This window comes from Rousettus aegyptiacus, unplaced genomic scaffold (genome assembly GCF_014176215.1).
Source record: "Rousettus aegyptiacus isolate mRouAeg1 unplaced genomic scaffold, mRouAeg1.p scaffold_m13_p_3, whole genome shotgun sequence".
Classification (NCBI taxonomy): domain Eukaryota; kingdom Metazoa; phylum Chordata; class Mammalia; order Chiroptera; family Pteropodidae; genus Rousettus; species Rousettus aegyptiacus.
The window spans coordinates 171435729-171463701 of record NW_023416306.1 but is presented as its reverse complement, the minus strand read 5'-3'; the positions used below and the strand labels follow the sequence as shown (position 1 = coordinate 171463701).

The window sequence follows — 27973 nt, the reverse complement described above, 5'->3', positions numbered from 1 at the left end:
CGGGAGGGGGCCCGCGGCAGGGCTGCAGAGCCATCTCAGACCTCGGCTGGAGAAGCGCGTGACTTTCCCGCCCTGCTCCCACCTGCAAATGTGGGCTCCCAGGCAGAGGGGGGCGCCCCAGGGAGCCCTGCTCTAGGAAGATGCTCCCTGTAAAGTGCTCCTTGGGCAAGGGCTGGTGGCGCTGTGTGAGAATCAGCCAGAAGGCAGGTGGCCTTTGTCTTTAAGCTCCCACTTAATGAATGTCATCTCTGAACAGAGACACACAAACAGATTTAGCTCTTTCTAATGTGGATTTATTATTCAAATGGTCTGACAACACTCAAAGTGTTTCAAAGGGAGAGCAGGGACGGGAGGTCGCAAAGTCCTTCTGACGGGCGCGTGTGGCCCCAGCCGCGCCAGGCGGGCGGGCGGCACTGGTCACACGCTCCTCTACTCGAGTTCCTCTCCCCCGGAAGCTCCCCGACCCGCGCTGGCCTCCTGGGGCTCCATCCGGGTCCTCCAGGTGGTGGGGCGCGGGGCCTCCGGGCGCAGGTCTGGCGGGGCGCCGCGTGTCCATGTGCTGGGGCCGGGGTGCCTGCAGCCTCCTCTGAGGACGGGGGCCATTCTGCGGCTGCGCAGGGCGAGGGCCAAGGACGACGGGCAGGCGGGTCCCTAAAGCAGACACGAGACAGGGCAGCGTCAGGAGCCAGGACCCAGAGCCTGCTCAGCCAGCGGGGGGTCCCACAACAGTGCCCCATGCTCACCACCACGGGCCCCGCCCTGAGTGACGTGGGCATGCCCCCCACTTCCCTCTGCCTCAGCTTCCTCCCTGGCACCCACCACCCCGGGCAGAAAGTGGACAGAGGCACCGGTCCCGTGGGTGGCAGGCCGCCCTCCCCTCCCCCGCCTCCTCCGGCTCCTCCCCACCAGCCCCCTCCCCGCTCGGGCCCCCCTTCTATTTTTCCTGGCTAAAACCTGCCACAGACACCACCACACCCGGAAAGAGATAAATAAATAAAAGAAAAACAACCTCAACTGTGAAAAGCAGTCCAAATCTGAAATTTTTCCGGCCTGATTTAATTACACTTTAAATTGGCATGTTTACTGATCGGGGATTTCAAGTTAACAGACACCCCCCCAACTGTCCGTACAGCGAAACTCCGCAGGCTGGCGGGCTCCCCCAGGCCTTGGCAGGCCCCGCCGCTCCCCTGCCAGCAGCAGAGCGTCACAGAAACATCTATTTTTGAATGTTAGCAAAAACGAAGATGTCGCAGATGGTGGAAGCCGCATTCTGGACGGTTTCCCACGCCCGGGCTCTGCGCACCTTCTCAGCAGTGTCCTGCCCCCGGGGGGTCGGGGCGCGCTGGGGACAGGGCTGCAGTGGACCGAGCCCCCTAACCGCAGCACGGCCCACGCGGGGTGTGCGGGGGGCTCTGCGCAGGGGTCGGGAGGCCCCGTTTCACTCGTTCACTCGACAGATGCCGCGTGGAGCCTACGGGAGCGACACTGAGTCCGGCGGCGTTGACCCCGTGGCAGGCTTGGCTCTCCCCAGAGCCGTGCGCCCCGGGCAGACCCCGCCTCTGCTCCAGACCCCATGGGAGGCAACCGGCTGTCCTGACGCGTACCTACCAGACCCAAGGACGACTCCAGAGTCAGGCCAGGCTCTCCAGTCCGCGTCTCTCCAGGCAGGACGGGTCTGGTGTGGCCACCTCTAGCCCGGCCCTTGGCTCGTGGCCAGGATCAACCGAGGATGTCACATGCTGGGCACCTGCCAAGTGCTGGTCCAGGGTCGAGTACACCTACGAAGGGAAGACGAGTTCAGGAAGCATGCCATGGCGCCTCCCTGGGCTAGGCTCTGTGCCAGGTGCCCGGCAGCAGCCCCTGACCCCGGAGAACCAGCGGCTGGGCAGGGAGATGGAAACCTGGGGATTGAAGGGTCAGAGGACTGGCGTCTGCCTGCACAGCGAGGCTGTGAGTGTGCCTGGGGTGGGATCAGGACGGGCTTCCTGTAGGAGGCGGCACAGAAGCAGCAGGGCCTCGGAGGCTGGGGGGTGGGCATCCCAGGTAGGGGTGCAGCTTGAGCACAGGAATGGCATAGGTACGAAAACAGCCCGGGGCTCGGGTGCTCGGACCCCCACTGAGCCCTGGGCCTTCTGACAGAGCAGGCGGCACCCTCCCTGCGCCAGGGGCCGTGGGGGCCGCTGCTAACGGAATGCACCCATTTCGCAGGTGACGACGGCACCAAAGCGGAGACGCCAGGCGGGTGCAGGAGACAGAGATCCAATTTGTCCAATAACTTCCCAATCAAAAAGAAAACAAAACTTTTGCTAGGAAACACATGGGGGGTGGGGGTGGGGAAGGCACCGGGCACTGGCGGTCACCGAGTGAAAGTGGACACAGCGCCTCGGAGCCGGCCCCGGGCACCGGCCCTCTGACTCAAGGGCCCAGAGACTTTCATCCCGGCCACTGTGAGGACAGACATTTTTGTTTGGCTCGTCCTATGGGAAAGGCCCTTTGTTTATTTTCTCCTCTCCTCAAACAATAGATAAACTAGTAATTTGCCTTTTAATGAAACTCTGCGCGGAGCAGTCCAGGGTCACCCTCTCTGGGTGTAAAATGAGTTTGGAACATGCATGCTGCTGAGTGCCTGGCGCCCTGGGCTGACACCATGTCTCCTGCATAATTCTCAAGTGGCCGCTAATGTGCCTAATGCTTCTTGCGTCTAGGAGCAGCGACCTGGGAGACTTGGGGAGGGAGGGGAGCGCTGTGCCTGTTCACGCCGTGGTGTGGGGATGATTACATTGGAGCTATTAAGTAAGGCTAATGTTGCCCCCCCCAACACACACACATTTAATATATTCCAAAGATGTGTGGCTGCATTAACAGCAATTTTCATCTCCAAATGTCCCCATTTAGTTAGCTCCATGCATAAAATATCAGCTGTGACACCACGCTCCAGCCTGTTGCAGATGGAGTTCCCCAGAGCACAGAGCTCTGAGTGCTAGAGAATTTACTAGAAGGCTGGGGTGGAGTTGGGGGTTCAGTGGGTTGTCTCCAGAGTTATATTGGGGCTTGTCACTCCTTTTGCAGCCTTAGGGGACCCCCGGGAAGTGGAGAGAGGAGCCCAGACCCAGCTGACCTGCCCTGTTGCAGTAAGTCTCAGACTCTCAAATGACATCCTAGAAGGGGCAGAAAAAGCGGAAAATCAAATAGTGTTCAACAAACATGAAGAATTTCTAAAAACCAATTACCATATTCATATGCTGCTCACCGCATCTTCTGGAGTGCCTCCTCTGCGCCGGCTCTTTCCTGGGGATTAACTTCATAAGGTCCCTGCGTCTGCTAGTCAGTCAATAAACATTCACAGTTCCTCCACTGTGGGCCCGGCCTATGTCCTAGGGCTGGGGACAGAGCAGGAAACAAGCCAGAAGAAAACCCTGCCCTGAGACATCTTACAGTCTTGTTGGGCAGGGGGAGGGGAAGAAAGTAGACATTTATGGCGGGGACTTTTGGGTAGCAATAAGCTAGGAAGGAGATGGCAATGGGCGGCCGGCAAAGGGTAACTGGGGAGAGGCGGGTGAGGCTGGGGGATCAGGAACAGCCCTGCGGAGCAACAGACAGCTCATCCCTGCCAGAACCTGCGACCCTTGCTCTAGAACGGCGGCACTTGTGGGGGACAGGAAAGTGAGCAAGGACGGTGCCGAGAGCCCCAAGGGGGAAGGAAGGGCATTGCAGGGAGTGGGTAGGCGAAGGCAGGGACACCCAGCCCCTGGACAGGAGGAGGCTGAGGACAGGCTGCAGAGGCCGCTGCCCAGGACTCGGGTCCTGAAGGAGATGGACAGACCTGAACGGAAGACACACCGTGAACCATCAGAGGGTCGCAGGGAACGGGGCTGGCCAGGCGGGGGCCTTGGGACACGTTACTGTTTGGGAACTGAGTGTGGGGCTGGGGTTACCACAGTGGGGCCTGTGCACCGTGCTGGGCCAGAGAGGGTGGCCCCTCTGGCAGGGCTGTAGCCCACAGCTGGGGGGCGGGGAAAAAGGGGGAGACGGATAGCAGGACAAGGTATGTCTGTGGCACCTGGGGTCCCAGTGGGCGGGGGACGGTGGCAGCCTGGAGGGATCGGGCTCTGCTGGGCAACCTGATGCAGCCCCCACCCCCACCCCTCTGGGCACTGAGGGAGCCCAGGCTCAAGGAAGAGTCCCATGGGGGAAGCCCACGGGGAGTGCCAGCCCCGCCCAGAAGGGGCTTCCCGGAGACCATGAGCGAATGTCAAACAGCCTCGGTCGTCCCTTGGAGGTGCTCTTGGACTTCACCTTCCCAGTGGTCCCAGACCCTTCCCAGGCAGCCCCGCGTGGTCTAGGCAGGGCCGGGAGAGGGCAGGTGTCCCACTCTGAGGGAATGGCCGGGAGCACGGATGTTGGGGACCGCTGACTGCAACCGGGGAGGCCACTCCGCGCTGCTTCGGAGGCCCTCTGGGACGCACGGAGCTGGAAAACGAATAGGCCGGGTGGCCCAGGTCCCGCACCAAGTCCACGGGTCAGCCAACGCAGGCTTCTGTCGCCGGCAGTCAGCACCTGCAGCAGAGGGCGGCCACGGCGGGATTGGATACCGGGAAGAGGCTGACTGTATGATATTCAACATATAGAAAGCGAACACCTCGCAGGCAACCTGTTTCGGGTACCACGGAGCAGGGCGGACTCCAGAAGGAGGCTTCTTCCTCACAGACAGCCTGCGACCCACCCACCCCGGGGCCATGGGATACAGTCGCACATGCTGGGCCCTCCGCGGGCCGGCGGGCGTGCAGGACGCATGCGAGGCGGGATCTGGTACTGAAGAGAGGTCGACCGTGTATTGTGCGTCATAATGGATGCGAACGCCCACGGGCAACCTCTCCTCAGGTACCACACAGAGCAGCACGCACAGCAAACAGCCCTCGGGGTTCCCCTGCCGTGGGGTCTCCGAGGCACTGGGGTGAGAGGGGAAGCAGCCGGGACACCCCTCCCAGGTGCAGGCCATGCACGTGGTCCCCTTGGGAGACGCCCTGGCAAGGGGCAGGTGCCTGCTCCAACGGGGAGGCCCCCGGGGAGCCCCGTAACTAATGGCACTGGGCATGGAAAACAGACTGCGCACGCATGGTTAGGCACACATCAAGCGAATGCTTCGCGATCAGCCTCACGAACGCAACACCCGCCCCCTTCCCCAAGGTCCAGGAAGCTCTGCCAGGATGGTTTAGGTGCTGAGAGTCAGTGGAGAGGATGATGGATGTCATACTCCGAGCCCATGCACTCACATACCCTGGAGGTGGCCAGCCTCAGGCCCGGCCCAGCATGTGAGTCGTGGGCGGTACTGAAAACAGGCCATCTGTGTTATATTCGTCATTAATAAAGCGAACTCATCACAGACAACCTCTCCTCAAGTACCCAAAGTGACGCCGACTCAGGGACTGTGGCCGCTGCAGCAACGACGGTCACCTCCCGGAACGGTCCTGAGGGCGGATCAGACAGCACAGGTGAGAGGACAGCGGACAGGCAGCGAAGGCCCTGCCCCACCCAGCCTCGGTGCCACGCCCCCTCGGTGCCTGCTGGGGCAGTGACACGGAAGGCCCCACCCCTCTCCCGCCCCCCACAAGGCCTTCATCTCCAAGAGGTCGTCCAAGGTGAGATGTGATACTGAGAAAAGATCAACCATGTATTATTCGAAGTCAATAAAGCGAATATAACACGGTCGATCTCCCTTCAAGTACCAGGACAGGTGCTGAGCGGAGGGGCAGCGGCTCTGCCCGGCCCGCGGCCCGCAGGCTGCAGTGGATACGGACGGCTAGTGGACCAGGTGAAGTACATTAGAAACAATTACTTTCCAACTGGTCGACCACCCATCCTGTACCCCAGAGCGGCGCCGACACCGACCGACGTTCTTCCCCGAAGACGCCTCTCTGGTGCAATTTGATACCGAAAAGGGGTTCACCGAGCAACATTCGTCGTCCAGATGCAAAGTTGCTCGGGTAACCTCTCCCCGAGTACCATGGAGAGGCTCGGACGCTTGGACTAAGGCGGATGCTTCAAAGTGGCTGTGCTTCCAGAAGATTCTCCCCCTCTCCCAAGGGTAGCTCGAGCACTGGGCATTCGCGGACGGGAACCCCGCCCCCGGCAAGGACCCCCAAAGCCAAAGCCGACACTCTATCGTCTCCTCGAAATGAGGCGAAGCTAGAGGCCCTTCCCGGAAGTGACGTACAGGCTCAGGCGGAACCCGGAAGTGACCCAGGAGACCCCGGCGGGACCCGGAAGTGACCCGGGAGACCCCGGCGGGACCGGATGTGACCCAGGAGACCCGGGCGGGACCGGAAGTGACCCCGGCGGGACCCGGAAGTGACCCGGCGGGACTCTTGCTGAAAAGCGGTGCCTGGACGGACGCCCGCGGGACGGACTGGGCTTCTCTGCCCAACTCTTCCCCAAGGGCGAGCGAGGGGGGCGGCCCTTGCGGCAGCGTCGACAGACGCAAAACCCTGCTCGCGCCCGGCTCGTCAGGGGCCACTCCAAGGCCCCGCCGGGCACAGAACCCCGCCCGGGACGCTACTAACGTCGCGAGCTGCGCTCTGCGGCGTCCCGCCCGCCCGCGCGCTTTCAGTCCCACAGGCGTCGCCACCCCAGAATCGTTCAAAGGGTGATTTAACACAAAAATTGGTTGACCCTTTGACTAGCTTCATAAACAAAGCGAGAGAAAAGAGAAAGCAAAAGAGCGAAGGAACTTCGGACGACCCTCCCTCCGAATAACGGCATAGCGGCCGAGACATCAGAAGCCCAGCGTTCCCCACAGTTGGCGGCGCGAGCGACACGTGCCCCAAATAACGGAGTGGCCGGCGAGGGTCGACGAGCAGACGATGTGTGCCACAAGCAGAGTCGGGATTCTGCGCCCACCTCCCACTCTGCTAACTTTGCAGTGGGACCGACGGCAGAACCCCTTCCCTGACGTGGGCGTGAGCTCAGGAAGCTCTCCAGGTCTTCCGTGTCACCGCAGCTGCAGCACGAGGCCAGCCTCCTCCGGTCGAGGTTCCAGAAAGAAAACGGCCGCATCCCCCCCACCCCCCCTCCCACCACTCTCCTCCCCCTCCTCCCCATCCCTCCACCCCCCTTGCCGGGAACCTCAGACACTGACCTGCAGCGCGGGCTCTCTCCCCAAGCTGGAATTGCCTCCGGACGCGCTCCCGACGACGGGCTGGACAGCGCAAGCTAGTGGACCAGATGACATACACCATCACCACACTCAGGGTGTGTCCTGGGGGTGGCCCCCATGCACCTGCCCTGGGGAGGCTCCGCCTGCTGCCTACCTCCTGGAGGTGGATGGCTTCTGAAGTCCCGGAGGCAGGGGTGGGTCTGGGAAGAGATCTGCCATGCGATGTTCATGCCAGCAAAAGACAAGCTCTTTTCACGTCCCACCCACTGGTTCTCATACCAGAAGCATCACCTCTGGGGCCACCTCCCAAACAAGGCTCAGCCTCTATGACCAGGTGACATTCGGCACCAGTGAGGAGCATGTCCTTGGGGTCGGCATGATTCCTGAGAAGTGCCAACACTGGGGCCCAAGGAAGGGCGACAGCTGGGACTGTCCCAGCCTTCCTGTGTGTTCAGCAGCAGCACTGGAGACAGCTGTCCCGGATGCCCAGATCCCACTTACCAAGACACTGTCTCACCCTGCAGTCAGCATGTCACCCAGAACCCCACAAGGGGATGGGGGGACACTAAGAGGGAGCAGACAAGTCACACATGCCTCCAAGAGGGCGTATGCTCTGGCTCGACATGTGCCCACTTTACCAGTGTGTCACCCCTGAGGTCAGCACGCCCACCCCGAAGCTCTCCCTGAAGATTCTGGGCAGAAAGAAAAGTCAGCTGCATAAAGGACACTGTGCTCTGACCCCACGTTCCTGTTGACCCACTGACAACCCTCCAAACACATATGACTTCCACCATCTTAATGAAAACTGTGCCAACATCGATTTTCATAAAAATGTGTTTTTCAGAGTGAATTCCATTAAACTAACCCAGTTCCCTGCTTAGCTTTCCTGACTGTGCTGCTGAGCTGTTTTCATTTCTTTTATTTCCCTTGTTATTTTCCCCCAAATCATTTTCATTAGGATCATTTCTTTTCCATTTAAGAATTTGAATGCAAATTTGATTCCTCCACGTGGTTTCGTCTACATCGAACGTCACCGTTCAGGGCTGCTGCCACCATCCGTCCCTCCTGCGGCCGCCATGTCTACGACTTTCTATTTCCCAGGTTGGATGTGGCAGCTGAAATGCTGTCAAGAAAATTGGATTCTTCTGCCAATTTGTAGTAAATTTGAACATGTTTTGCACTGTGCATTTCAGTTGTTTTTAGTTTTATTTTGTGTTGATTATTTTTATCACTATAATTTAATACAAATGGGATGAAATACTGATAGCTTCTATTCATTTCATAACCCATAGAAAAATGGAGGTAGTGTTTGGCAGGGGATAGGAAGATGATAGATCGATAGATAAATGGTATATAGATGGATGGATAGACAGAGACAGAGGGAAAAATCGTAGAGACACAATACACGAGGGATTTTGAGACAGGGAGAAACAGGAGAGAACGAGAAACTGTACCCTTTAAAACTGTTAAGTGCAAATCCTTATTCACAAGGTCAAAATACCTTCAGAGAGAAAGTGGTAGAGGCAGAATGTCTTTGGGATCAAAGTTCAAAGTGGTGACATCAAGAGGCTCCCAGGTAAAAAGCAGGCTCAGCGTCGAGGCTCTCCTCATGTCCCCAGGTGACCCGCATCGTGAATCAAGCTTGTGTCTCTGACCGACTGCTGTTCTTGTCCATCAGAGAGGCCAGACACCCACACCGACACCGTCCGGTCTCGTCATGGGAGTGTCAAGACCCTGAGCTTGCCACTGGGTCCCGGAAGCCATCCCAGCAAAATTTGATACTCAAACAAAAGTTGCCTTTGTGTGATTCAACATGAATAAAGCGAATTCACCAAGGGCGACCTCTGCTCCAGGATCAAACATCGGCACGGGCGAGAACACCGAGGTGCCTCTTCATCGAAGGCGGCACTGCCTCCAGGGTCTGGCTGTGCACGTCCCTGGGTCGGTGCCGACACCCGCCCCTCCCACTCTCTCCCTCTGTGTCGCCCCCACGCCCCCAGCTCTGGAGAGGCTGGCGCTGCATCTTGGGGACGCCCTGCATGCGAGTGCAACACCATCTATCGGAAGAGAGGGTCCTATGCTCCGACTCGAATGGCACTGGGGCTCGTCCCTTGAGCTGGCTTGGGCCAGGTGTGGGTAGTGGGTGAGCCCATGAGCAGTGTCACGAGTCAGGTCCATGCTCGGGCCAGCGTCTGGTCACTTACCCTAGAGAGGCACCGACACCAAGGTCCTACCCCGAGGCTGGGTTCTGTTCCAGGCAGACCTTGCGCTGGGATTTGACACAGAGAAGGGACGGGCTGTTAACCGTTCTCCTTAAATGCCGTCACCACAGAGGGTCCGTCCAGCTCCAAACCCGTGAGGCTCCTGACGTGAAGACCGGCGATTCCTTGTTGGGGTGGGCGGGGCCATGAGGGCCAATGGACCGTGTCATCGGGAAAGCACGGGGTCCCCACCATCCTCCACTCACTCTTCCTTCTGGGAGGCCTCAAGGAGGGTGTTCAATGACGAAGACGTGTCAACCTGTCATTCATTCATTCATTCATTCATTCATTCAACAGCACAGCTACTATCCAGCAGACAAAACAGACCAAGACTCTGCTCTCAGGGAGCTTACATCCTTAGCAGGCAAGGGGACACTAAAGGAAGACCTGATACAATGACAATAGCAAAATAATGACCACCATTAGGGCCGATGCTCAGTGAACTTCATCACGTGCTAGGCCGTATCTGAACACTTCGCATATACACCGAGTTTTCATGTTTCTCTTATGAGTGGGTTCCAACCCCATTTTACAGATGAATAAACGGAGGCACAGAGAGGTGGCAGATTAAGTAGCTCGCCCGGGGTCACACAGCTAGCGAACGTGAGGCAGCAATGAAAGCTGTTATTGATTCTTACATTGCACCAGGAACAAACGAATCATACCAAGGAAACCTGTCTTAGGACACCTTCCAGTTTCATCGCCAAGGACCCCCAACCAGCCCCACCTCCCCAGAGGTGGCTACGCTTCCCCGAAGTCACCCTGAGGAGGACACTTGAGGGGCAGTAACTCACTGCACAAATATAGTGTGTGCCTTCCATTCCAGGCCACTGGCATGGCACGAAAGCCCCTTTCCCTAACATGTCCTCCGAGATGATTTCTCCTAAAAAGAAGTTTACCAAACATGCTTCATTCACTAAGGAGTCTGCAAGGAAGGGAAGGTAACTGTGACTAGAAAACCACAGACTCACCTAAAAAGCCTGCATCCTTCCCAGGAATCCTGGGCGGGGTGACACCCGTCCCCCAGGAAACCCTTATTGCGGGGTACGCGGTCTGATTCCTTACCATGGACAGGCGCCGGCGGAAACGCCCCCGGTGATGTGTTCCCAAGAAGAATTTAGTACCGAAAGGAGATTGGCCATGTAATACTCATCATAAATAAAATGAACACACCATGGACAACCTCCATTCGAGTACCGGACTAGGGTGCTGGCTTCCGGCGTGACCCAGGCAGCAGGCCTAAGGATGACGGGATATGGAGAGTGAGGATGCTGGCAACGCACACCGTCAGTCAAACACAGGCCCTGTGGTCCAGCCCCGTTCAGGGGCGTTCCCCCGTGAGGGGCGGACCCCAGTGTCCCTCAAAATCAGCACCCTTTCCAGGACGCCATTCGGGGAGGGTCACGCCTCGACGAATGCGTGCAGAGTGTTCTCTGTTCCACATGAAAAGAGAGGCGGGGACGACCTCCCTGTCGGCCATGTCACCGGCTCCCCTACAGGGAGGCTGCACACTGAGGCGACGGAGCACCGGCGACACATGCATGGGAGGATGTGCGCACGCGCGGCTCGACCGTCCGCCCGCGTGTGCGGCTGCCAGCTCGAGTTCCTGCAGCTGCCGTCGCCCCGTGATACTTTAAGGCCAGATTTGATACTTAAAAAAAGGTCAACCATGTATGATTCATCAAAAAACAAAGTGAACGCATCATGGGAGACCTCTCTTCAAATACCAGCAAGCAGCCCGGTGAGCGAAGCTCCACTTCTTGCCCGACGCTGGTGCTACCTCCGGGAACGGACCGACCCCTGGACGGGTCACACACAGAGGGTTAGGGCCGGGCACACAGCACCAGAAAAGCACGTGCTTTGTGCTCAGCTGTGGCGAACGGTCCCTCCACTTACCCTGGAGAGAAGCTGACACCAAGGCCCCGCCCTGAAGTGGGACGTGGCCCCAAGAAGCCACCAAGACAGGATTTGGTACTGAAAAATAAGCACACTGCGTATGATTCATCACAAATCAAATGAAGGCAACACAACGAGGTACCACAGGGTAGCACAGCCCCGGCGACAGCGCCTCTTCTCCAAGGCTGGCCTCCTCTGGGAAGTTCTCTTAAGGACAGAGTGAACGCCAGGATTCAGCGGAGACACTGAGACAAACTCATGTTCAACTGTCCCATCACAGACCCTGCAGCAGCCCAGGCGTCAATACCTTCGCCATGCTTGGCAGGGTATCTAAGACGCGCTTCCGGGGTGTTTAACGCGGAGAGGTCACATGCATAAGAACGCGTTATTCTGATCACAGCAGGGAACATTCCCTCATTTCACATTAGCATCAAAGCCGACAGCAGTGACTTTTCTTCCTGTGTCCAGGAAGCCCTCCAAAGGTGGAGTTCGTTCTACAGAGGTTGACTCTGCAAATACTGATTATAAAGAAAATGACAGTGTCAAACGCAAAGCTTATTATCCCATGGCGTGGTACTGACCTCGGAACTGCAGCCTTATCTCCGAAGGTGGCACGGCCTCCAGGAAGTCTCCCTGAGGATAAATTGCACACTTGGGGTTAACATTCTGACCGACCCCTGGTCAGCAGATAAATCCCCATTGCTGAAGGTAAATTCATGTACCAAGAAGAAGGTCCTGACTCCATGCCCAACCCAGAGGTTGGCAAGGCAAAGAGGCATCTGCTGAGGTGGGGTGTCGTTGAGAAGGGGGCCTCCGGGCAGGAAGCATTTTAAGTAGACAAGTGCAGATGCCAAATGACAAAAGAGAGACTTCCGCCGAAAGATGGCAGCGTGGGGCCAGATCACGGATTTTTTTTTCCTCTTCCAGTATATAATGGAATAATAAATGATCATTTAACCCAAGAAAAGACCAACATGTGGAATAGAAAAGTACTCATCGAAAGAACAGAAGACAGCCTTGAAATAAAGCAATGACCAAGTCTACTAATCAAGAAGGCATGTTATGATTTAGAAGAATTGATAAAAAAAAGTAGTGACTGAGTTAGATCCTGGCCAAGAGCTAGCAGAGAACCTTCTCATCTAAAAATGCAGAGAAATGATGGATAAAAGCCAAAACCAATTGGTCAATAAATGCACAGCCAGAAAAAAAAAGGGCGGGGGGACCCTCGGCTGCTGATGAAGAGAGAGTTTAAATCAGAGCAACAAGTTTGCGACCTGTCACCAAGAGACCTAAGGGACTCCTCATTGGAGGCTCAGAGGCTCTGAAGTCACAATGTGACTGGAGATGTGGCCTTGGGCCCAAGGGATGTGGGGACCTGGAATGGAAAGGGAGCCACCACATTCTATGGGCCCATGGAAATGACGAGGGTATCCGTTCCCCTCAGCCTTGGCTTCGGGCAGGATAAGTTCTCCTGGAGGGAACGCCACTCCAGGACAGTGACGTGGAAGGCTTCATACCAGCCACGAGGTGGGGAATCCGTGAGCCGATGAATGACTATGAAAACTGGTCCCACCTGGTAAAAGCCCCTGGGTGCCGGGGAGAACCCAAAGCAGAGCCATAATGTCGAACTCTTTTGCACGGGGGACAGAACAGAAACGTCTGGTCCCCACTGACAGTGACCCACCATGAAGTCACAAAACCCTCAATGAAAGCACTAACGAGTCAGCAGACTCAAGAAGAGAAACGGTTGCACCCCTCATCCTGACAAAGGATACAATAAGCGTCTTTAAAGTGACTGAAAAGATTTAAAAGAACTAGAAATCATAGGGTTGAATAGAATAGTATAAAAAAAGAGATGAGTAAGGGAGTACAAGCAACAGTCAGACATTCTCGGAGATGAAACACCTCACAGAACATGCCCCAAAGTCCTTCAAACGAAGACTCTAAAGATCTGCTGGATAACACAGTCCAGAAAAGGAAGAGCCATGTGGAGAAGCTGCAGCAAAAAAGCTAGTGAAATACTAAATGTGGAAGGCAGCGGAGCGGTATTTACAAGGTTCTAAGGGAAAAAAAACAACAACAGGCCGAGAACTATGTACCCAGCTAAGCTGTCCCTCGTGTATAAAAGTTAAGAGACAGGTATTCTCAAACGTGCGGGGCCTGAGGTAGTAGCGTCTGTGAGCCGCTCTCAAAGAAACAGTGATAAAACCCGTCCACGGAGAGATGAATTAAAATAAAAAACTCAGGAGTAGAGAAGGCTTAGTTTAATGGAAAAAAAACAACAACTGGTGGTGAGTAATGACTTCATTTAAATACAGAACTATGATTAAACACCTGCAAGAATCGTGGTTATGGAAAAAATGCAAATATCTATAATGGAAGAATTAAATTGTGCGAGTAAAAATAAAGCAGTGAGTCTGCTGATTTTCTTATATTTCAGAATGAACAGTGAAATGGAACAATTAAAAAAAAACAAACATGATCCCACCCACTTAATGCTTTACGTAACATTTCTTAACGTTATAGGGATCTTTTAGGAATTGATACTGACGGCTGAGCAAGAACGTTCATCAGTTCTCGTCATCGCCTTCAGCTCATTCTTTATGTTAAATTCAAGTAAAATCATAGTTGACATTTTCAATAAGTTTCGATACAAAGTGATCCCATATTTGTAAAATATTTTTCTCTGTCTACCTCTCTATTTGCATATATATTCAGACTGGTATTTGAAATTTGTAAAACCCTCATGGTTATTCCTGGGTACACAAAGAACTAGGTCATTTTCTCTCTTTTTATTTACATTTTTCTGCATTGGCTTGAATTTTTATTATAAGCATTTTTCATTTCGAAAAATATGAGAATAAGCAAAATCATTATTCTTTTCGAAAAGAAAAACAAGAAACATAATTTTGTCTACAAAATTATAAAAACAAAACTAACCAATCTCTGGCCTCGAGTTTGCTATGTCTTCCGGGCCAACAGAGGTGAATCTGTTCATGTACTTCACCCAGAAAAAAATGCTGAAACCATGCCCCTTCCCTGCCTTTGCCAACACGCCTAAGAAGTCCTCCCTCCAAGACAGATTTAATACAAAAAGAGAAGAGGACTCTCTACCATTTTCCTTTAAAAGATTCCCAGAGGCATGGCGGATAGGCTTACTTCCCCGCCTGGCTGGGCTCTCAGCCTACATCCTATGCTTCTTCCCTGCAGCAGGCAATGCCCCTATAAGTAGACTGAATGGGGACAAGGGGCGCTAGTGACACCGGCCCACTGGTTCCAGGGCCAACTATAAGTTCCAACACACTGCCGTGGGACCAACATGAGGGGCCTCCCCCCAAAATGGCATCAGCTCCAAGATGACGCCTGGCGAGATGCGATACCGAAAAGAGATCGACCGTGTATTGGGCATCATTAAACAATGCGAACTCACCACGGACAACCTCCCTCCGGCACCGTGAGGTGACAGTGTTCGCGGCATCCCGTATCCACGCGGTCTGGGCAGCCTGGGAGTGGCCTCTGAGGGCGGACGGGACACTGAGGCTGAGGGGACCAACTGGCTCCATCCCCAAGTCAAACCCATGCTCTCCGGCCAACCCCTGGTTCACCAACCTGGGGTGAGAGCGGCCAGCAATGCCACCTCCTGCACTTGGCCAGCCATGCAAGCAACACCCAGCAATGCAAAGAAGTCAGCGCGTGTGAGTCATAAAGATGAAGCCAAGAGCTCTTGAAAGACCACACATGTGCAAGGCCAGGTTAATGGCGGCCTCCTTGGTAAAGCCCCTGAGAGTGCCCTGGAGGGCGTGGGGCTGCGGCAGGCTAGTAAACCAGGGGTCACGCGGGGCCTGTCCCCTGTTTTGCCCTATACCCTGAGAGCGGAATGTAAGAAGATGCCCCTAGATGCCTCTTCAAGGTTGGGCTGGATAGCAGAAGAAGTCAGCCATGTGCATTTTGCTGCTAACTTTTTAGAAGCCAGGGCACCCCGCCACCCCTTCAGCTTGTCCTGAGGTTAGTTGTGCCCCAGGGGGTCGCCCGAGCTTGGCCACTGGTTAGTGCGGCAGTAGCGTGCATCCTCAGGAAAGCGCTTGCTGAGGGCCCAGCTGGCTGGGCACCTACCTCGGGAACAGCACAGCTCAGCCAGCCCTCCGAGGCAGAATTTGACACTAAAAGAGAGGAGAGCCGTGTATGACTCGCTTTGATGAATCGAATTCATCACGGCCAGCCTCTCTCCAAGTACCATAAGTGAGAGCTGCTGAGAATCCATCGTCGCTCCCACAGGCGGCTGCCCCTCGCAGGAGCCCTGTGAAGAATGGGTGGGACAATATTGGGTAGTGGGCCGAGTGACATACTACCACTTTAATCGCATGCTCACCCGAGACGCACTTACCCTCGGCAGGGTGGGTCCGGCGAGGCTTCCTGGCCAGGGGGGCACCACTCGACAGCTGACTGTCCAAGTCGGCTGTCGTGGCAGCCCCTCCCCGCTCGCGGGATGGAGCGGTGCTGGCCGGAGAGCCACAGTCACTTCCCAAAGCAGGCACCGCCTCTGGGGGCCTCCTGTGGAGAGAGGGCACATGGGTTAGGGGACAAGGCGCCACACCTGGCAGATAAAGCCCTGTGAAGAGTCACACACCCTGGAGAGGAGCCGGCTCGCTCGCTTCGGGTCTTCGGGTCCGTCGTCGGAAGGCAATGTCGTGTCCCGGGGACGCTTCGAGGAGGCTGTGACGGCAACAGTGATGAAGGGGCTACCAGGGGTGACTCATCACATTTCAAGTAAACACACCCTCCCGACCACTGTCATCCCGGTCCACCAAGTCCACTGTCGCTTGCCCCAAGGTGGCGGGACCTCCACAGAATCTTCCTGGCTGGGTGGGGTGGGTGCTGAGGGGTGCTGACTAGGTGGCCCACGGGGGGAACAGAGTGCTTGCGCCTCTGGTCAACCAGTCACACACCCTGCACGGTGCTGACACCAGCATCTCTTCTTGCAGCTGGCCTTGGGCCCGGGACGCCTCTCTTCAAAGTCTTGTGAGGTGACTCTGTTGACAGAACCACAGCCATTTCCCGAGTTGGCATGGCCCGGGGAGCGCCTTCTACAGGCGGGTCGGGTGCTCGGCTCAGTGGACCGGATGACTTACAGCTAGGTCAAGCCTGGTGTCCCTGGCCGACCATCCAATCTCGTCTTCTCCACATGGCTGACAACATGAAAATGTCCTCCGTGAAGCTGCAACCGTGTCCAGTGTCCTTAGAGGTAGCATTTGGTACTGAAAAAAGTGTTGTCCGTGAATGATTCGTCATAAGTAAAGCGAATCCACCACGAACAACTTCTCTTCAAGTACCACAGAAAAGCAGAGACAAGACAGACAGGGGTCCCCTTCCGCTTCTCTGGAGGGTGTGGCCTCCGGCCACGGTCCTGTGGGCAGATTAGACAGTGTTAGTGACATAGTCAGTTGCGTCCTGAGAACACACAGGAGTTTGGGGGCTGTTCACTCACCTCTCCCAGAGTGGAGCTGACCGACCCCTTCGCTGGAACTGAAATCGTGTTCCTGAGCCCTCAGGGGCAGGGTTTAGAAACAAGAAGAGGAAGGCCACTTGTCACAGGACTTCTCCACGTGTGTGTGGACCCAAGGGTTTCTGAACAGGGACCTTGGACTTCTCAACAGAGCACACTTGAGGTATCCACCAAGCGCACTGGGGTACTAGGCAAGCGCCTCGGCGACATGTGGGGTCCACTGCCCAGGTGGAGTTCCAGAGAGAGCACTGCAGGGTGCTCCAATAGGGTCTGCTCAGCTAGGGCCCGGGGCAGCTGCAGAAAGTGCTGAGGGAGGATTGCCAAGCCCTTCGCCGTCCCAGGGGACTCCCACGCCCTGCCCGACCCCTCTGCTCCCTATCTCGCCCTGATAAAGCACCCAAGAAAGCAATTCCAAGAAGGACGCCACCGAAGGCCCCCACCCACCTTCTCCCAAACCACCTCGGGCCCTCCTCGGCAGCTTCCGAGTCCCCGCCCTCCTCCTCCTCGAACGCCTTCTGGCTTCCTTCCTGGGAGCGACCCGCTGGCGCTGCGCACAGCTCCCCTGCGTCGCCTGGTGACCTCCTGCTTCCGGTTACCTCTGCCTCCACCCCGCCTGGCCCTCCAGCCAGAATCTTGGCAGTGCTGGGGACGGCACCTCCTCTAAAGTTCCCTGGCTACCCACCGGTTTGCTCTAGAACCTACTCGACCACGATCGCATGTTCAGAAGCTCTGGGCGGTGCCCTCCCCCACCTTCCCACTCCAGACCCTGGCTGGGCTCGTCTGATCCTTCTGCAGACCTGCTGGCTCCACCCCTAGGACAGCCAGCCCATGGTGTCCACATCTCCCGCCTCCGTGGGGCCTCCCACCCCTGTCCACGCTTCCGTCAGCTCTCCCCTGATCTACACAACAGGCCCCGAGGTGGCCTGTCTAGTGCCATTGTCGTGGTCATAGTGATCTTTGCAGCAGAAAGCATGCCTCCCTCCCTGCTGGGATCCCTCCCAGACTCTGCCTGGCTCAGAGTAAAATCCCAATGTGCCTGCATCCCGGAGGCCACCTGCCCCCTCAGCCCCAGCGACTCCGCCATAGCTCAGTCCGGCCCACTGCCCTTCCGGAGCGCTTGCCCCATGCACCAGGCCCGGCCCCGAATGCTCCTGCCCCAGATCGCCCGTCCTGCCCCCTCGGCACTCCCATTTCCACTCCGCATGGAGACCCAGACCCCTACTTTTAACATAAAAGTCTGGCTTACTTTCCCTCTTTCTGGCACCTTATCTGTTTCCTTTTCTCCATAAAACCTGCTATGGACAAAACGACGTTTCATGGGTCACGTTTATTTGTCCACCTTGTGAAACCACACGAGACAGGATTCTATCTTGATCGCCGCTCTACTTCTAGCTTAGAGGAAACCGCTAAGGTCTAGAATCGTCTAGAATACGATACGGACTCTGTAGAATGACTGAATCATTCCTCGTTGATTAACCGATTGATGGGCCACACGGCTATGGTAACAATGGGAGACGCTGATCATAACGAGGAAGAGCTGCTGAAAAGCATCACGGCCCAGGCGGGGAGCCCTTCCCCAGAGCAAGCATCAGATCGGGCCAGGGCCGCGGGAGAGCGACCAGGTAAGACCCACACGGAACGCAGAGCCGCTCTGCTGGACGACCTCTCGGCGTACGCCAGGAAGAGGCGAGGCCGACGTACCTCCCCGAGGTCGACAATGCTTTCTGGAAACCTCCCTGGGTAAGGTCGGACATGTGAGAAGCGTCTTCCCTGAAGCGAAGGCAGTGAGAACGACTACCTCGCAGGGATCAGATGGCATTGCTGCCACGCTCTCACGGCGACGTGGTCTCCAGGGACTCGTCTCACGGAGGACTGCGTTCATGCGGAACAGGCACAGACGTTGTGTGCGAATGGATTCTCACTGGCCGACCTCCTGTGACTGCTCGGTGCTGATACCAGGGCGCCTTCCAGAAGATCACGGCCTTCCCAGGCAGCCGCCTCCTGCGTCGATTGGACTCTGGCCTCGGGCGCGCGAGGGACACGTGTCACAAAGGAAGCCTGTGCGCCGTGCTCCGGCACCCACGTACATACCTCGGGCGCGCACGGCAGCCAGGACCGCCTCCCCAAAGGCGCGACACTGTCCGAGAAGCCCTCCACAGCAGTATTTGATACTGAAAAACTGGATGTCCCTGTATGATTCGTCACAAATACAGCGAACACAGCAGGGATAACCACTCTTCAAGTACCGAAGGCCACCGCCGACGGGCCGCGCCTCGCAGGGCCAGCCTTGCCCCCGGCTCGGCCTCCTATGGGCCAAGTGGGGCTGACAGTTAGGACGCTGGGCATTGCACGTCGTAGACAGAGGCCGTGCTCCCTGGCCAACCACGCGGCCCTGCGCCTGGGAAGGAGCCGAGCCGGCTAGGAGAAGGTCTTCCTCTTCTCCTGGAGTCTGTCCTCAGAAGTCGCTGGATAGGTAGGGACTGTGGATCAGTTGACATACATCATTGATAAAATGTATGTTCTCTGATCAACCATCCATTCCCCTATCATGGCCCAGGCCCCGTCCTCGGGCGGGAGTGCGTCGGGCACGGCTCCAGGCGGGACTTTGTCCTGAACACGGCAGCCATAAACGCGGTGCGGCCCAACGGCGACCCCATCCCCGCTCAGTCCTGGGTGGAACGTCCAAGGCGGCCGCACTGCAGCGCTGGACTCTGCAGTGGACCCCCCTTTCCAGTACTGGGGGCGGCAGTTCTCCCCACAGTTGGATTACACCCAGGAAGGACATAATACTGTATCACACCAATAACAGAGACAGCAAGGCAGCGAGAGCCCGTGCGGCCGGCACCGCTCAGGCGTGGCGAGGCAGGCGGCCTCGCCTCCTCTGGAGGTAGATGGGACACGGAGGCCCAAGGGCCACTGCGTCTCTCCGTAGACCCTGGATTGGCACTGACGGCAACAACCTTCCCCCGGGTGAGAGGTGGCAGCAGGTTCTCGTGGGCAGGACGCCGAGGGCTGCAAGATGATTGTGCGTGGTAAGCCGGGAACGCAGACGCGAACCCCCTCTGAGGGAGCCAGGGTGCCACCGAAATGGCCTGGCTCCCTGCTGTCCCCACAAGATGGACCGCGTTCTGCGGGCCCGCGGACCCCCGCGTGCTGCCCCGCCCCCATGCACCGCGCGACACCCTCCCAGTGGGCGGGACACCCCCACACCACCTCCACGGTACCAGAGCGAGGCCGGCTGTGTGCTGTCCATCACGAGCAGTGAAAGGGCACCGGATGGTCCCCAGCGAGCCCCGCGTGCTGGCATTGACAGGAACATGGGCGCCATGTCCAAGGCTCCAGTCACCCCAGGGCTTCTCCTGGAGGGGAATGAATTCTGGGTCAGTGGGTGGCCCAGTTTGTGGACAGCGTGCACACCCGGGGTCGACTCCGCATTTACGTACCTTAGGGACAGGGTGGCAGTTTTCTTACTGTGAAGCTGGTGTCCCCACCGGCGCCCATTCCGAGTGCGGATTTGGCCCCGCGCTGGTCCAGCCATCAGGACAGGACGCAGTGGGGCTCTGCAGCGGCTGCGGGATGTCGCCCTCAACAAGGATGAGATCCAGCAGGCCACTGGTGAGGACGGCGACACCCACCTTCCGCCCGGCTGGGAGTCTGGGCCAGCTGCCCTTCCCTACGACAGGGGTGGGGGTCTGAGGCTGGAATTCTGGTTCAGACCGAGCGCCACGGAGCCACAGGCACGAAGGGGCGATGGCTGCGTCACCTTCATCACAGACGGGTGACGGGGTGCAGAGGACACACTTGGAGCCAGTCTCTTCCAGTGCCACGCAGTGGGACAGGAAACCCCGCTGGCCCTGCTGCTAGGGCTCACGGGCGTCCACCTGAAGAGGAAGAGGACACAGGGCAGTGACCTCAACAGGCACAGGCGGGAGGGCGGAGTGGGCCTGCCTTTCACACACCTGGGGAAGTGGCGGCTCCGCACCCAGGGGTCCGTCCTAGGCGGGTCTTGACCCTCAAAAACAGAGCGCCCTCAGAGAAGTCTCAGTGGCGGAAATACCCTCTCCTTGAGTGTCCTGGTGGGATGGCAACCACATCCTCTCCGGCGGGGGCAGCAGAGCCTCCAGGAAGCCACCCTGCAAGGGACGGGCCTGAGAATCGGTGCCAGGGGAGCTGTGCCCCGGAGGCAGGCTCACTGGTCTGACGACCACTGACTGGCCCCTGAAGGGGGTGACTTTGTACAAACTGTAAAAACACACAAACTGTAAAAACACACCAAGTTCACTGCAAAAACACTGCAAAGCAGTCAGGTCAGGCCCACGCCGGCCTCCCTTCCCGGAAGCTGGCCTTCACCCCGGGGACACATCTCACACAAGGCACACGGTCTCACGTCTCTCATGTGGGTGGCCCTCCGAGGTAGAGTTTGATATTCAAAAAGAGCTTAACCCCGTATTATTCATGATGACTAGAGCGAACACAACATGGCTAACCTCTCCTCAAATGTCTCTGAGCATTCTGAAACAAAAGCCAGGCCTCCTCCCCACCGTTGCGTTGGCCTCTGGAAGATTCGTCTCAGCATCAGCTCAGTCCTACGGGTCCCAGAGCCAGGGTCTCGTATCCTGTAAAGACAGCACACGTGTGGGCACCTAGTACCACTCCCACATCTTGGTCTCAGGGCCTAGACTTGGCCCTGACACCAACGTCCAAACCCCCAAATGAGAACCATGCTCAGAGAGCCCTCCGAAGCAGGTTCGAACCTAAAAATCAAAATAAACAATAAGAGCGTCCTTCGTGGATTTCTGAGAGATGGGATTTGATGACGAGAAGAAACCAGCAGACGAAGGTGTCACCGAGAATCGAAGCCACCGCGGGTAACATCTCTTCTGAGAAAATGGAGCGTCGTGGATGCCTGGACAGGGTCTCTGCTGCCACGTGGCCTCTGTGCCAGGAACGTCTCCGGATTGGCTGGAAATGGAGGGTCACAGAATTAGATGGCCCAAGCACCAGTCACGCAGCTGACCCGACACCTGACAAGGCCCGCACGGGGCTGACATGAGCAGCCTCACCCCGCAGTGGGTCTTGTATCTGGGAAGGCCTTTGAGACACAATCTAATTCTAGAGAATGACAATCTCGTGGCATCTATGCACAAAGTGAGCCCATTATAGACAACTACTGTTCACGAAGCATGTTGATTCTGGCAAATTCTCTCCTGATGGGTGGCACAGGGACACTGGGGGATCAGGGGACACACATCACAAATAAGGCGCCCATCTCTAGACCCAAACCATTCCGAGTGTCGTCCACCGACCAGCAGCAATAGCATCACTTGGAAACTTGCTAAAAATGCAGAATCTTGGTCCCTGAATCAGAATCTGCCTTTTAACAAGATCCCTAGGTGATGAAAATCATAGAGGCATTTTAGAGTTTGAAAAAACTGCTCTAGCCAAAAATTCTCTCTCTCTCTCTCTCTCTCTCTCACACACACACACACACACACACACACACACACACACACACACACCCAGAGGTGCCGTTGGCCACAATGTCTCATTATTAAAGTTTGTGTTCCACGTGAGAGAGAGTCTCTAAGATAAAGTGAGTCACAAAGAAGACACGTGGCCAGGATGTCCATCAAGAATAAACAGAACATTTGATGGACAGCTGCTCAGAAGCACTGAGCAGGAGCGACAGGAAATGACTGTTTCGGTAATGTTTGCCTCTCCTCCAGCAAGTCTTCCCTGCTCAGAATGTATGACAAAGGCCAGGGGTGGGGGCCAGACGCCCTGCTCCACCGTGTAGCTGCCTACAGAGATGCCTGACACAGCATCTCTCCGAGGAATTCCTCATTGCTAAGATTTAATAACGAGAAAACAAGGATGAATAATTATCAACATGATCCAAATGGCCCCCGAATTCCTAATTTGTATCTCCGCCCCAAAGCTGGTATTAGTTCCAGGAAAGCATACTGATGGCTTGCATTTTTGGGTCACTGCATTAGTTATTACAGATCTTCAACGAAGGCGTGCCGCGTAGCGGGGTGGGTACCGACGTCCTTTTGCCGAAGTTGGCACTGAAGTTTGCTTTTGAAGCAAATTCGGATACTAAAACAATGGTTGTCCGATATTAATCACTGTAAATATAGAGACCATACTACGGACAGCCATTCTTTAAGCACCAAAGATCTGCGCCATCCAGAGCGGCTCGGCGTCTTCTTTCTGTGTCCCTTCCAGAACGTTCTTCCTCAGGTGCTCTGGACAATGAGGGCTGGAGGTCCCCTTCGCACACTGAGAGTCGGGCGCATGCTTGAGGGTCAGTCACATCCTCGGGAAGGGGGTGGAGGACTGACAACAATAACCTGTCCCTACAGCTGGCTTCACGTGTGAGAAGCAGAACTGATGAGCCATGAGGGCCGTGTCACCCGAAACACACACCCGTGACCAACGAAGGTCAGTGGCGGCACCGAGGGGCGCGCTGGCCCCTTGCCAAGCCTGGCCCTGCCTCTGAGGTCCCGAATGTCAGCATCCGAGACCCCCACCACAGACCCGGGGAGGGGTTGATGCTCACATCTCTCTACAGAACTCGTCGTGGAGCCCAGGAAGTGCGCCGAGGCAGGATTTGACACTCAAAAAGAAATTGTCCTTGTATGATTCCTCACAAATAAAGCGAACACACCAAGGATAACTTCTCCTCAAGTATGAAACAGTGGCGCGGACGGAAACACCGGCACCTCCAGGTCTGGCTCACGTGTGGACAGTGGCTGGAACTCGGCAAGCCCGCGTGCGTGCGGGGGCACGCACGCACACGCACGCACACACACAATGCATGCACGCGCACGCACACAATGCACGCACTGCAAACGGCCCGTCAGCACCGGGGGGGCAGGGGGTGAGCCGCCACGGAACCCCTTCGGAGAGTGCACAGTGGCCGAGGTCAAGCAGCCAAGGACTGTCCTTACGTGGGGCAAATGTTCCTGGTTTTCCAAATGCCCCCATGAGAGGGGCTTAGCTGCTGCCTATCAAGAGCCCTGGTGGCCCCCATCGTAAACATGGCATCACCCTGGGCTCGATGACCCACTCACGTACCCAGGCGAGGGTCTGACTTCCACAACAGCAAGGAGAGAATTTACCACCACCGCCACCCCCAACCACCACCCGCGACCGCCACCCCGCCCCGCCACCGCCACGCTGCACAGCACACAGTGTCGCGGCCACTAGTGACGCAGCGGCGAGCGCCAGGCTCTGCCTAAGCTCTGCGCGTGTCTGCACTCGTCCGCCCCCAGCAGCCCTCCGAGGCCCACGTGACACGAGACAGCAGGCACAGCGCGGCGGAGTCCTCGCACGGTTAGTAAGTGTCAGAGGCGGGATCCAAACACAGGACATCGAACTCTACAGTCTGCGCTCTTGATACTGAAAAAGTGGATGACCCTGTACGATTCGACATGAGTAAAACGAACAGGACAGGGATAACCACTCTCCAAGTACCAAAGGTTAGCACGGAAAAGAAAGCCACTGCCTTGGGAGGACTTGGCATGTCTTCAAGGCGCAGTCCTGGGGATGAATTAGACGCTGAGGGTTAGTGGACTGGGTCACGCACACCGAGCACAACAAGCATGCAGGCTCAGAACACGACGCACGAAGACACCGCCGCCCCGCGACCCGGACCGCACGCGCAGCGCATGCCTGCTGACCCCCGTGCACGACCGGGAGGAGTGACGGTCCTCGGACCGCCGCCTTCCCTAAAGTCAGCCGTGTGCCCATGGAGTCACCTCTGCAAAGTGGTGACCCGCGAGCGATCTGCCACACGCCAAATGGACACACACGGTCATGCACACACATACCGCATCCCTCGCTGAGTGTGCACTGGGTCCAAGAAGACTCCCAGATAGGGTTTGATACTCACAGAGAGCTTGCCCTTGTATATTCTATGTTAATAAACCGAATATACAAAGGGCAACCTCGCTTTAAGTACCAAACAATGGCATTGGGCAGGTGCATCACTACAAATCAGGGGGCTGGCCTCGGCTCCCGGGACTGGTCCTAGGGAGGAGGTGGGAGATGTGGGGTCAGTAGACCAGGGGGCACACGCCTCCTGCCAGGTTTGTGCCCATGGGTCAGCTCTCCACCCTTCCGAGCACAAGGAGGAGCCGATGCCAGCGCCCCTTCACCGAAATAGGCATCATTTCTAGGAGCTCAACCCCACGGCCTGGGGATGCACACCCAGAGCTCAGCTTCCAATTTCTGCCCCAGGGTCTAGGGGTGAAACCAGCAGGGAGCCTCCTCCAGGGGGGTCTCCTGATGTGTGCTGGGTACCATGGGCACAGGGCCGGCTTGATTTACTTAGTACTTCAGCAGAGGCCCTGTGGTCAGCACCCGCGCGTGCCTTCCATGGAGGCGTGGAAATCAGGGCCGCTCCCCAGTGCCAGCTCCCTCCCCATTACCCCTCTGGAAGCTGGTACTATGTCCAAGAAGCCATGCTAAGAAAGACTTGATACTGAAAAGGACTTGAGCCCCACGCACCACAGAGCATGGGGACAGCAGACCCGTGACCAGCTCCCTACACTGGCCTCGCCCGTGAAAGGGCCCCCGCCCTAGACAAGGAGCAGAAAAGGAAGGCTCGGGCGCAGTGCTCACCTCTCTCAGACGACAGTCACTCTTCTCGATGAGGGCTGCTGCGACGCCCTTCCCCGGACGTGGGCCTCAGGGCCGGACAGCTCCCGGGTGCCAATCAGGGTGTGGAAAGCGACCGTCACGGGGCCCGAGAACTGTCTGCACGAACACACCTGGCTGCGTCCTAGAGGTGAGCGGAAGACAGGAGGTCAGAGGGCCAGAGGACAAACACCGAAACGGAAGCACTCCCCTCTGACCTTCCAACGTCCAGGTACCTGGCGCGGGAGGAGGCTCGCCGGCTCGTCCCCGGAGCGGGCAGCTCCGGTGGAGGACATTGTTCCCAGGAAGGACTTCAATCACACATCACAAACAGAAATAGCTCTTACAGGTTCATCTCAGGGACCACGAGCAAAAGAACGTGTGCCGAACGCGGAGGAGGAGCACCGACAAGCAAAGCTAAGCCTCTTCCCAAAGGCTGACGACACCTCCAGGGAGCCCTCCAGGTGGACTCACAGGAGATAGTCAATCGCGCTTGAAACCATCAGAAATAAAGCCGGCGCTCCGTGGTCCACTGTCACTCATACGCTATCCTTGAAAGCATCTGACATCAACGTCTCTCTTCTGAGCTTGACGTAGAAAACCTCCCGGATATGACTTGGCACTGACAAAGGCCGGGTCCACGCATGGCTCATCTTTAAAAAAGCAAACCACTGTTAGACTCAGTGCAGAACAGACGGCATGCACAGAAGGCCCAGCCCTGTCCCCTGCCGGCATGGCACGGCCTCCAGGGAGGCCCTGGGGCCATCATCACAGGTGAAGCCCCCCCGAGTAGGCCCGGGAAGGCGGGACGTACCTGAGCGGGGCGGACAACAGTGCCTCTGTCCTGGAGATGGAGCTGGGTCCGAGCGCCTTCCCGGTCAGAGTTTGATACGCAAATAAGAGTCTCCCCCTGTATATTCGCCATTAATAAAGTGAACATACAAAGGGTATCCTCTCTTCAAGTACCAAAGAGCAGCTCCGGTGAGGACCACACCGCGCCTTCCCAGAGCAGGGCTCCTGTGGGGCCTGAGACCCGGGGGAAGGGGCTGGTGACAACCCTGCACCCTACACGCTGTGACTCAGCCCTGAGCTGGGCTGTGCTTCCCAGCATCTCTCCAAAACAGGACTGCCTCCCCAACGACGGGGAGAACCTGTGTGACTCGATGGAGAACGGATGTAAACGACTGACATTCCTTTGGGGCCTGCAAAACCGCCCCCTGGGGACAGAACCACTGCCTCTTCCCAAAGCCACTGCTTCCAGGAAGCCCACCTGATGAAACATTGGGGGCTGGGGTTAGAAGACACAAAAGCATGCATCATTAAGGAAAAAAAAGAAAGAAACCCGACACGCTGCACGAACGACCACCCACCCACAGACGGCACAGCAGTGCTGAGACTAGCGTCCCTTCTCCTGAACTTGGCGTTGTGGCCGGAAAGCCATCCAAGCCATTACTCAAAGGCGCTCGCCTAGTGCAAGATTCACCAAAGGGAAATGAAATTCCCACGGGCCAACTCTAATTAAACAATGACATCAGTAACCCCAGGGTCTCTCTGTCACAATTGACAACAATGGAAAATGTCCACGGACAAGATGGTGCTGAGGCCTGATGGTCCTAGTGGAAAGTGCCATAAAAACATGGTGCTCTGGGGCCACCCATTCCCTTACTCTGGCACCAACCCCATCCCCTTTTGGATTTTAAAGCCCAAAGGTCAGCCCGAGGACGGGCTGCGAGTGGGGGCTGGGTGGGCCAAACGGCCCAAACTTAAATGAGATACTGCCTTCGCTGCTGACCACCCTTCCAGGAAGGATGTCTGGAGGATGCATGGGATGAGGATGGGGGGAGGACCGGGCCACACACACGGCAAGACGGAGCACACGCCCTGTGGCCAGCCATGCACGTGCATACCCGGGGGGAGTCCCGGCCCCCTGATGGGACCCTGAAGTCGGCTTTGCTTCCTTCCGAGAAGCCTCCCGGCAGGATTTGCTCCAGGAGAGAGCTTGCCCTTACATATTCATTATCAGTAATGCATACACAGGAAGGATAACCTCTTTGCAAGTAGCAAACGATATCACTGGTAGGAAAGCCACTCTCAAGTGGCAAAGCTGGCATCAGTTCCAGGAGTGCGCCTAAGATAAACAGATCGGATACGCAGGGTTAGTGGGCAGGCGACGCGAGCCGTGTGCGGAGTACGCGCCTGTGGGTGGGCACACGTTCCCCACTCTTTCCCAGAGCGGGCCCCCCCACGCTTTCCCAGAGCGCCTCCCCCACACTTTCCCAGAGCGGCCCCCCCACCATACTTTCCCAGAGCGGGCCCCCCACCATACTTTCCCAGAGCGGGCCCCCCCACCACGCTTTCCCAGAGCGGCCCCCCCCCCCACGCTTTCCCAGAGCGAGCCCCCACCAGCGCCCGTTTCTGACAATTGACAGCCAACCTAGGTATTCTCTGAGGCTGATTTCAGAAAACACATTACAAACTTGGTAAACATACAGAAAACAAAATTCATTCCAGGTCATT

At 56.9% G+C, this 27973-nt stretch overlaps 1 long non-coding RNA gene across 25 annotated transcripts; it reads right to left on the bottom strand.

Annotated features, from left to right (window-relative positions):
* Window positions 1-277: 277 nt before the first annotated feature.
* LOC107497557 lies at window positions 278-27702 on the bottom strand. Of its 25 annotated transcripts, none has more exons than XR_004956389.1 (7): window positions 20038-23957; window positions 16440-19825; window positions 15938-16340; window positions 7136-15861; window positions 3251-5468; window positions 3119-3158; window positions 278-1778 (listed from the first exon to the last, which is right to left on the bottom strand). It is a non-coding gene; the product is annotated as an uncharacterized LOC107497557 (long non-coding RNA). The 25 variants fall into 25 exon arrangements; XR_004956390.1 differs by having other exon boundaries at window positions 278-5468; window positions 7136-11943; window positions 14741-14826; window positions 15424-15861; XR_004956388.1 differs by having other exon boundaries at window positions 278-5468; window positions 7136-14826; window positions 15424-15470; window positions 15545-15861.
* Window positions 27703-27973: the final 271 nt, after the last annotated feature.